Consider the following 12,336-nt stretch of genomic DNA (forward strand, 5'->3'; position numbering starts at 1 on the left):
ACCTTCGAGAGTATGTCCTATCCGGAACATCCATTTGATTGGGAATTCGAGTTCGTACGTTAACCCGAATTTTACGGATATACTCCTTGTTAGCAACCATTGAAAATGAATCATCTGGCCAATAAGCTTGATCACCAAGCGGGTAGAAGCGGCCTTCATATGCTTTAGCGTAACTTTTGGCGCTGTATTCCGATGCCACATAACTTGTTACCATATTTCTCATTGCCTCGAAACACTTGACAACATGAGAACACGGCATGTGGTATGTTTGCCATTTACCACAACTGCACGTTCTCATGCCCTCATAAACAGTATGTATGTTTCCTCCCTTACCATTGTAATAACCTGTTGTGATTTCATACACACGTTCAATCGTGCCATACTCGGTCATCTTATGCAGCTGACTTTTTTGCCTGTGATGCTCCATCATTTTGAAAGGTTTTGGCATCCATCTGCCACCCTTTGCTAATATGGCTCTGGCTTGCTTGGTTCATGTCACAAACCACTCCACAACTTGCATGAAAGTCATTCTTACCATTGCAGTAACGGGTAGTCCCCAAGCGGATTTTAGCAAACCATTGAATGACTCCGAGCTGTTTGTTGTGAGCATCCCCCAACTCCCGCCTTCATCAGCGTGTAATGTCCATTTTTTAACTTTGATTTTCTTCAACCAAGTATATGCTTCTGGACTCACTTCCTTGATCGTCTCTATCCTCGCAAGCCATTTTTTTTGTTGATGCTCCATCGCAGCCGCCCACATTAATTTGTTGAGTGTGCTGTTTCCGAACTTTGTTTGAAAATTTGCCTTGATGTGCCTTAACAACATCGATGGTAAGCAAAGGGAGGTTTTCACCCCTCCAAAGTAGCCATGCAGTGCATTATGCCTTGATGTTTATCAGATATCACGCATATGCCCATACGATCCTTAATAATATGCCGCCTCAAATGTGTCAAAAACATCCCCCATGTGTCGTTGCTCTCGTTAGCGGCAATTGCGAAAGCAAGAGGGAATATCGACACATTGGCATCCATTCCTACTGCAATGAGTAGTTTGATGTCGTATGCACCATATACATGCGTGCCATCTATGGATATGACTGGCCGGCAGTGACCAAAACCATCAATAGATGGTTTGAATGCCCAAAACACATAATTGAAAATTGTACCGCCCTGAAGCCTCCACTCTACAACAGTTCCTGCATTGAATTTTTGTAGAGATGCCATATACCTCGGCAGCGTCTTGAAAGAGCCCTCCCAATTTCCATAAATCATCTTAAACGCGCGTCTACGCCCAAGAAATCCCTTTCTCTTGCTTATTGTTTTTTAATATATCTGCTTAACGTTTCTAATGCAAGGTTTGATGGGGATCCTGCACAAGTTTAAACAAACAATACTTAGCAATGACAATTTAATTGATGTAAGAATTATAATGAACTAGGTCGAATAGGTTACCTGGGGGTTTCGGAAACGTCTTTAAGTAGCACTTGGGCAATCATATTTATATCTAAATTAAAATGATCTGCTCGATTCTGTCCCATATCACAAATGTGACGTTTGTGGAATTTTGTGATAACCCACATGCCATCGGGCTTTTCAATTCCCCGAAGCATCCATTGACAATCTTGATACTGTCGTCTACAAACTAGTCTCCATATTTTTCTGATTGAATCATCAACCCTATACTCCCTCATATCCTTGTAACAATAAATTTTTACTGCCCTTTGCAATGTTTTTTTTTATCCGAACAACATCCCTTTTTCAAGGTAGCAATCATCTTTTATAAGATCGGCCGGTTCTTTCCACATTTTTTGACGACATTGATCATCTTCTCTGGTGAAGACAAAGGCATCAGCCCGACCTTGAAGATTGTCTAGATATGGAATATTGTCAGAATGCCACTGCATTGGGCTTTCGGGAGGGCTTTTGGGAGTTGGGTTTTCCGGCAGTGGACTTTGCATCGATGCTATTAAATTTACTTGCTGCCCACGAGATTGAACATCGACCTCTTCATCTTCATCATCATCATTGGTTTGTTCTGCATTATTCGGTTCACTATCACTTGATGATGTCTCATAATAATTTGGACAATCATCATCATCTAAGAAAGGTCTCCTCCTACACGAAAAGTAACATATTATAAATACCAACATCAAATACATATGGATTATTTAATATCAAGGTGATGAACCTACCGATATTGATCTATATTGACATGGTTTGGAGAAAGATCATCTCCACCGAACTGAGTGGATTGCCAAAAATTATCATTTGGTACCACTAGCGAGTTTTGTGAATAATATTCAACTCCACCAACCTGAGAGTTTTGCCCAATATTACTCATATCAGGTGTGTAACCCCTACAAAGATACCAAAAAAGGATATTTACTAATAAATAAATTAAACACGTGCTACTACACAAAATAATAATTTAAAAATGAATATTTACCAATTTTCAGTGTTTGTTTGATAAAGTTGCTGGCTTAGAGTTTCCAGCGGGACTTGACCACTCAAAATGTGTGTATAAGAACTAAAGTCCCCATAAGTGTTATCATGAGTAGGCTGGACTTAAGGGACTTCTTCAGGTATCTTTTCTATATACATTTCAAGAACATAAATAGTGACTACATCCCTATAGTCTTCAGGCGCCCTCAAATACTCCCTCAAAGAGTCATCATCATTGATATTCCACGCACCATAAAGCACTAAGCCTTGTGAACCAGTGTTTGGATATCTGCCAGTTACAAATAACCCATACTCTGTGGGATCAGTTTTCATTTTTTTATGTAGGTAAGTGACTAATGTTTCGTTGTTTAAGGTTGTTGAAAACTTTACATGGGCTTTTGTTTTGATATTATAACGAACAATATTATTGTCATTAAGTATAACTCCATCCCAAAATAGAGAAACCCTAACGTTTGAAAAAGAAGAAGAAGAAGACATTTTTTCTTTGAAATTTGAGTTTTTTCAAGAACTTAAAAGACTTAAACTTATGAAATCGATGAGCGCAAAAGTGAACATTTAAAAAATGTGGGAACCCTATTGAGCATGAAAATGTTGCGCAATAGGATAAGATTTTTGAAATAATGCAGCATGGTGCCGTCACATCAAGCATAGTGTGTCATAAAAAGCGGTCAAATCATGCAGCATTGTGTTGTCACATCAAGCATAGTGTGTCATAAAAAGCGGACAAATATTATGTTGTCATATCAAGCATAGTGTGTCATAAAAAACGGACAAATAATGAAGCATTATGTTGTCACATCAAGCATAGTGTGTCATAAAAAGCGGACAAGCATAGTGTGTCATCTGTGGCTGATATATTGCGCATTTAAATGTTGTGCATTACAAGTTAGTGTCATAAAAAGCAGTCAAATAATGAAGCATTGTGTTGTCACATCAAGCATAGTGTGTCATAAAAAGCGGACACACTATATTGCGCATATAAATGTTATGCAATAGAAGTTAGTGTCATAAAAAGCGGTCAAATAATGCAGCATTGTGTTGTCACATCAAGCATAGTGTGTCATAAAAAGCGGACACACTATATTGCGCATTTAAATGTTGCGCAATACAAGTTAGTGTCGTAAAGAGTAGTATATAACATGATTGACAAAAAACTAGCATTCACATTAAAACAAGTTATCATGTCATTCTATACTCAATTTGCTGATACTGGTTCTATTACATGTTTTACCCCACAAGACATATTCAAAGCAATAGGTAGGACATGAGAACTAGATGATGATTTTAAATACTCAAATAACCCGAACAATAGACTCAATCGACAATACAATAACATAATGAGAGAGGAGTGAGATTGGCGTGTCAGGGAGGCTGCAGCGCTTGAACAAAACATGAGGTCATTACAGCTTAAACGCCCAAAAAAAGTGCTTTGTCCATGCCTCGTGACAATCTACAAGAGTTGAATTTTGCGAGAAAAGGACCAAAATCATCCATAATGTTTGGGTTTGGATCAAAATCATGCATATTCTTTCACATGGTGCACTAATAGTACATTATGTTTGCATAAGTGGTGCACTTTTAGTCATAATCCCAAATAAATTTAACGGAAAAGAACAAAAATGCCCCTGAACTTTTAGAAAAGGTATAAAAATACCCTTTATTCATCTATTTTGCTAAAACTACCCCTCAATTCAACTTTTTGGCTCATTTATTCCCCTTGACTAACGGACAACACTAATTTTTATTTTTTTAAAAAAAAATTAAATTGCACATGACATTTTATTACTGAAAAATTGATTTATTCTTTTAAAAAGAAATCTGAAAAATCGTTATTTGTAGAATAAGGAAAAATAATTTTTCAACATCCATTTCTTTAAAAAAACAAATGTAGTAAGCCTTTTATATATATATATATATATATATATATATATATAAACAGAATTGGATTTTCATTAAAACATGTGGAATTTTTTTAAGTTTGGAAAAAAAAATTAACGGGTGGAAACCCCATTTTTTTTTTAGAAAATTCAATTTTTAAATCTGAAAAACTGATTGTTTTTTTAAGTAAAATGTGCAAAACTAATACTCCATAATTTTCTTCTAGATTTAAAAAAAGATAGTTTTCTGGTTTTTTTTTTAAACACAGTTTTTCCATAAAAAAATTAATTTTTTCAGATTTTTATAAAAATCCAATTTTTCACATTTTGAAAAGAAAAAAAATTAGTGTTGTCCGTTAGTCAAGGTTTTACTCGTTAAAAAAAAGTTTTCCAAATTTAAAAAAATTCCAAGGTTTCAGATTTCTTTTTAAAAGAATAAATCAATTTTTCAGTAATAAAATGTCATGTGCAATTTATTTTTTTATTTTTTTTAAAAAAAAATTAGTGTTGTCCGTTAGTCAAGGGGAATAAATGAGCCAAAAAGTTAAATTGAGGGGTAGTTTTAGCAAAATAGATGAATAAAGGGTATTTTTATACCTTTTCTAAAAGTTCAGGGGCATTTTTGTTCTTTTCCGTTAAATTTATTTGGGATTGTGACTAAAAGTGCACCACTTATGCAAACATAATGTACTATTAGTGCACCATGTGAAAGAATATGTATAATTTTGATCCAAACCCAAACATTATGGATGATTTTGGTCCTTTTCTCTGAATTTTGCTCTTAACCGTTTTCGCGAAAAGAGCAATAGGATGAAAATATGTTGCCTAAGAGTAGTATATGGTCAACATGGTTACGCAAGATTCAGATCCAAGTGGGATTCGGACTGTGAGATGTCCGATAAAGATTAATATTTTTTTAAAATAAAATAAGTAGGTAGGGTCATAATGACCACCCCCGAGGGTACTTGGGGGTTTCCATCTATATAAGTAACCTTTCATTTGTTATTAGAATACAACATTTTCAATGTCGAGTAGTAGAAATGTAGATTGGTCTTTATTCCTTCCAAAGGATTCTAATAGCAGTGGTGACGATAGTTTAAATCATAGCAGCTATTCCAGTGAATCAAGTTTTCTTAATAACAATGATTTCCAACTAGACTATATGAATCCCCACCTTCTTATAGAGCGTAATGATGATTTTGCAGCGTGAAATATTCAGATCCACGAGAATATTATTGCGGGTTACGCCGAGAATGGGCACATCGGCTTGCCGAATCAGAACGTCTTGTTCGTGACTTGAAAAATCTCAACGCTCAAATCCAAACAAGGTACTCAATAACCATGCCTCGAGTAGGTCCAGAAACTTGCGAGCTTGCCGTACAAAGGATTAGAAAAGAAAACAACAGAATGCTAGCAAGACGTTGTAGATTTTACATGCTAAAGTTGGCCGAAGAACAAGCATCATCAACAAGTAGAGAATTAACATCTACAGAAAAAAGATATGTCTTAAGAAACCCAAAATATTATTCTAAGTGTTGTAAATATCCCATCTTAGTGGATATCCATTATTTGGAAATATCCCATAAATATCCCAAAATATCCCATGTCTTGTTGTTCCTATAAATAGGATGCACAGATGCAATGTTGAAAGAGCAGAAGTAAGATAATCTGATATCTCTCTACATATTTCTTCTGTGTATTTACTTTATAGTTTTATTTCATAACACGTTATCAGCACGAGACTCTGTCATCTCGAGCAAATACTTTACAAGCCTCGAAGGTATTGATTTCTTTGTTTTCCATTACTAATGACAAATCTTTCTAGACGTGAATTTGTAGCCTTAGATATATCCGGCAATAGCTATATGTCTTGGATTCTTGATGCCGAGATTCACCTTAATGCGATGGGTCTGGAAGACACCATCAAAGATAAAAATGAGGCATCAAGCCAAAACCGTGCTAAGGCAATGATATTCCTCCGCCATCATCTTGATGAGAATTTGAAAATGGAATATCTCACGGTTAAAGATCCTCTGACGCTGTGGAATGATCTGAAAGATAGATATGATCACCTGAAGATGGTCATACTTCCACAGGCACGTTTTGATTGGCTCCATTTAAGGTTCCAAGATTTTAAATCTGTTAAGGCATACAATTCTACTATGTTTAAAATTATTTCTCAATTAAAATTATGTGGTGAAAATATTACTGATCTTGATATGCTGGAGAAAACATTCTCCACTTTTCCTGCCTCGAGTATGCTCCTGCAGCAGCAATACCGAGAGATGAAGTTCAAAAAATATTCTGATCTAATCTCACATCTTCTAGTGGCTGAACAACATAATGAATTACTGATGAAAAATCATGAAAGCCGACCCACTGGTACTGCCCCATTCCCTGAAGTGAATGAGGCAAATTTTCGCCATTCTAGGCGTGGAAGAGGTCGTGGCCCCAGTCGTGGTCATGGTCGTGGTCGAGGAAGGGATTTTAATCATGATTCTCGTTTTGCACCATATAATACCCTTGACCACCAGCAGTGTAAAAGGAAGGATGAGAAACATGAAGTTGTGCAAAAGAAAAATTCAGAAAATAATTGCTTCCGATGTGGAGGAAAAGGGCACTGGTCACGTACCTGTCGTACGCCAAAGCACCTTGTTGAGCTATATCAAGCCTCCCTCAAAAGGGTAGAAAAGGATGCCGAAGCAAATTTTATTTCTGAAGATAATGTTGAGCCTATGCATCAAGATGTGGCAGATTTCTTTGAATTCCCTGAAGGAAAAATAGATCATCTGATCGGTGATGGATCTGTATTAACTTAGATATTTCATACATGTCGTTTGTATTAGCTATTGTGGTTATGTTTCCATATATATGTAATAAAGTGTGTGTAATACTTTGTCTAATCAAAATATCTACTTCGATGTTTACTTTGCCTATTCTTTCGTTTTGAAGAATATATGGAAAATCCACAAATATTATTTGGATCAATGACCAATCATGAAGATATTTGTGTAATTGATAGTGGAACAACACATGCTATATTAAAAAATGAGAAATACTTTTCTTACTTGCGTAGAAAAAGAGGAAATATTAATACAATTTTTGGTAATAGAAATTAATGATCAAAGGCTCCAGAAGAGCTAATTATTTATTTATAAGTATCATGACACTAGCAGTGTCCAAATAATATATGATTATGGTGAACAACTTAATGTCTCTCGAAGAGCTTATATATGATAGTACCATTCATCTCAGATCATAATTATTTCGATCGGAAAATAAATTATAGTAAACCTGAAGTTTACTAGCGAGAAAAATGGTCATCATATTGAGACTACAGATGATTGGAAGATTGAATATCTCCAACTTATTACGGGTAGGGTCACGTGTGTAAAGCGTTACCCGAGCATGATGAGATCACATGTTACAATAAACCAGAAGTTTTGACATAAAATTTCATGCAATAGTAAACCAGAAGTTTATTAAAAGAAATAGCACTCGTCATAGTAAACTTGAAGTTTACGGGTACAGATAATTTTATCAGTTGACAAGACCATTTTGATCGTCCTGATTTAAATCTGATGTGCTAATTGAGTATTAAAATCATATTGAAGAACTAGAAGATTCTTCAAGAATTTGTTTGTGTTGCTTGTTCTCATGATAAGTTGATTACACCAGCTAATGTTGGGACTGAATCCCCAAAATTTTGAAAAATATAAAAGGTGAGTGTGGGCCCCTTCACCTGCAATGTGATGTCTTAAATAGATGCATCTATGAGACGGTCACATGTATGTTTATTGTCAACTGGCAGTTTGACATTTACAAAGTAGCTTGCTCAAAATAATTGAGTTGGAAGCACAATTTTCAGAATATGTAATCAAGACAATCATCTTGATAATGCTGGTTTATATCTAAGTTGGTTTGGCATTGGATGCCTCCTGACCCAACTATTTCATATTTCATCTGCAAAATATGCTCTTAATGTCCCTGAAGGACAAAGTCTACAGCGTGCATGGAGCATGGTAGACCAATCGGTTCCAAATATAATAATCCTTGAAAAAGGGAGGAGCAAATGATCATAATAAGGAGGCAATGTGCTCTTGAAGAGCTACGACATAACACTTCATAAACCTTATGGGAGGTTCAGGTACCTGAAAATAATGAAGTGATGAGATCTCAGTAAGTTATGTCGAATTGCGAACCGATACAACATGATATCTTCTCGACAATATACAATATAGCGCGCAATATTGTATAAGGTTGTGAGGATTTGATTTCTACGTCTCTTAAAGCATGTTGACGTAGAATAATTACCAATTAAAATGATGCATCTTGGTAAACGTAATGTTTATTGGGCCAGCAGTCCAAACAACAGAAGATGTCACATTATTTATACTGATGGATGCTGTCACGGCCTATGTGGCTTACTTGATGAAATTTATATGAAAATTCCTGAAGGATATAAAATGCCTAAAGCATTTGGTTTAAATGTCTCGGGAAATGTATTCAATTAGATTACAAAGATTAATATATGGTTTAAAACAATCAGGGCGCATGTGGTATAATCGCCTAAGTGAGTACTTGATAAATGAAGGATATATAAATGATGCCATTTGTCCATGTGTTTTTATTAAGAGAACAAAATCAGGATTCATTATACTTGCTGTTTATGTTGATGACATAAATCTCATTGGAACTCCAGAAGAGCTCCAAAAGGCGATTGAATATTTGAAGAAAGTATTTGAGATGAAAAATCTCGGAAAGACAAAACTATGTCTTGGTCTGCAAATTGAACATTTCGCAAAAAGTATCTTTATCCATCAATCTGTCTATACCGAAAAAGTTTTAAATCGGTTTTACATGGACAATGCGCATCCTTTAAGTACTCCTATGGTTGTTCGCTCACTTGAAGTGAGAAAAGATCCGTTCCGACCTCAGGAAGAAAACGAAGAGCTACTTGGTCCTGAAGTACCATATCTTAGTGCAATAGGTTCACTTATGTATCTTGCTAATGCTACAAGACCAGACATAGCATTTTCTGTTAATTTGCTAGCAAGATATGGCTCTTCTCCTACACGGAGGCATTGGAACGAGATTAAGCATATATTGCGATATCTGAACGGAACTAGCGATATGGGTCTGTTTTATACTAACATAGGTAGTACAGATCTTGTTGGTTATGCAGATGCAGGTTATTTATCTGATCCACATAAAGCTCGATCTCAAACGGGCTATCTGTTTACATGCGGAGGTACTGCTATATCATGGCGATCGACCAAGCAGCCCATTGTTGCTACTTCTTCAAATCATGCTGAGATAATCGCTATTCATGAAGCAAGTAGAGAATGTGTGTGGTTGAGATCAGTGATACATTTCATCAGAGAAAGATGTGGCTTGAAGTGTGATACAAAAATACCCACAGTATTAAATGAAGATAATGCTGCATGCATAGCTCAATTAAATGGAGGTTTCATAAAAGGAGATAGAACAAAACACATTTCACCAAAGTTATTTTTCACACATGATCTCTAGAAGAATGGTGATATTGATGTGCAACAAATCCGTTCAAGTGACAATCCTGCAGATTTGTTCACTAAATCTTTGCCAACTTCAACTCTTGAAAAGATGATATTCAAGATTGGAATGCGAAGACTCCGACATCTGAATCTTGGTCTTCGTCAGGGGGAGTGAAATACGCGTTGTACTCTTTTTTTCTTAACCAAGTTTTGTCCTATTGGGTTTTCTTGGTAAGGTTTTTAATGAGGCAACTCTCAAAGCGTATTTCTAGATATGTGCACTCTTTTTCCTTCATTAGGACTTTTTCCCACAGGGTTTTTTTTAATAAGGTTTTAACGAGGTACATCATCTATTAATGGACATCCAAGGGGGAGTGTTGTAAATATCCCATCTTAGTGGATATCCATTATTTGGAAATATCCCATAAATATCCCAAAATATCCCATGTCTTGTTGTTCCTATAAATAGGATGCACAGATGCAATGTTGAAAGAGCAGAAGTAAGATAATCTGATATCTCTCTACATATTCTCTACATATTTCTTCTGTGTATTTACTTTATAGTTTTATTTCATAACACTAAGGACGATATTGAGGACTTCTATTCTGATGATGATTAGGGGTTATTTTGGTTCACTCTATTAGATTTTGGGTAATTTAAGTTTCGGACTCGTGCGATTAATTTGTATTTTTAGTTTATGATGAAGTCACCAATTTGAACATTTTTAGTATGTTTTTAATTTGCGTTGATTGTTATACTCTATTATTAATTTAAATAATCTTCTTAAAACAAAGTACATAAAAATAATAAACAACAGAAACAAAGTACATAAAAATAACAAAATAAATAGAAAAACAAATTACATAGAAATATTAAACTTAATAAACAAAATACATAGAAATAATAAACAACAACAACATAGCACAAATAGTCTTCCAAAATTTCAGTTTTTCTTTCAAAGCATTTTTCTCGTGTTGAGTTTCTCTAAGGTTGGCCTTGAGAAAACTTTGTTTTTCTTTGGATTCTTTGGATTCTTTTAGCAACACCTCCAAAAGGTCAATCTTCTCTTTAGCCTCCATAAGCTTAAATTGCAAGTCAAACTTCACGGTATCTCTTGAGATACGTGAAGTTGTGGTATCTCTATCAACAGGAGGTTTTTTAATCTTCGCCGCCACTGTTTTATCCACGAGAATGCTATCTTCCCAACGAAAATGTTTGCAACCTCCCATATCCTATAAACATTACAAGAAAATTAGTTTTTAAACGTATAATATGTAGATAATGTGAAAATAATTTAAACCCTAAAAAAATGTAAAAGCACTTACTTCGGGCACTTTACAATGCTAAAAACGACGTCCCGGATTATCTTCGGTCCTTGATGTTTTTAGCTTACAATAACGATCACATTCACAAACATCGAGTTCTATAGCAAAGTTTGACGTTTCAAAGCTTTGAGACATGATTTAGGGGAAAGGGGGGGGGGGGGGGGGGGGGGGCGCTGATAAAGTATGTTTAAAGAGTGAAAATGGAGGAGGTGAAGAAGAGTAGCTTGGAAAAAGAACTGGGCGGAATTTATTGAAGGCTATATTTAGTGCGCAAAAGGTAGTTCGGTCACTTTTTTTTTTTTTTGGTTATTTTGGTATCTTTTGACACTTTTTGGGTTAAAAAAGTTGCGGACTCTTAATTTTATGCACCAACAATTTAAAAGTTACTTGTACAATCAGATTACTTATAGTTACATATAATTCTTTACTATAAGTATTATATTTATTGGTAAGTTGGAAAAAAACATTAAACTGATAGGATGAAATTTTTATATTATCAGCTAAAAAAGATTATTAGCGAGCCACATGGGCGGATCTAGTAGTATAGTTGCGGGTTCATTTTAACCCATAATATTTAGCCTAGATCTGAATTTATATTTGTAAAATTCATTAAAATTATTGAAAATATTGAACGATGAACTCACTACTCAAGTTGAAACTAGAGTTTTGAAACCATAAAATTAAAAGTTTGTATCCATCCACCTTTGCTCAGCCACCAGTCCATAAATATGGGCGACGATCTCACCTGTCTTTTAATTACCATTTTTATTGACAACTACTCAGACTAAAACAATAATAGATCAATACAGTAGTCTACGTTGTCGTAGTTCTTTGTTCAGAAAATTCTCCACAGTTTTATTGGCATACAAAGTACTGTCAGGCCAAAAAAGGAATGTTTATTATAGCCAACTGCATAGAATTGATGACCAAAAAACTAAAACTTGTCTACCTTTTTGCTGCCTGCACCACTTCTTTTTCTTTACCGTACTGCCTAGAGCACTCGACAGGACCAAATTTAACCCTTTTCCGTTTAAAATTTAAACAACATGCCAAAATAAGTTGTAAAAAAAAAAAACTAAAAAACAGCTCATTTTCGCTAAATCTTTCATTAGTAATCGCATTTGAGGATTAAAGTTAGAGATAGTCGAAATTCT

Source organism: Lycium barbarum, chromosome 3 (assembly GCF_019175385.1).
Source record: "Lycium barbarum isolate Lr01 chromosome 3, ASM1917538v2, whole genome shotgun sequence".
In the NCBI taxonomy this organism is placed as follows: domain Eukaryota; kingdom Viridiplantae; phylum Streptophyta; class Magnoliopsida; order Solanales; family Solanaceae; genus Lycium; species Lycium barbarum.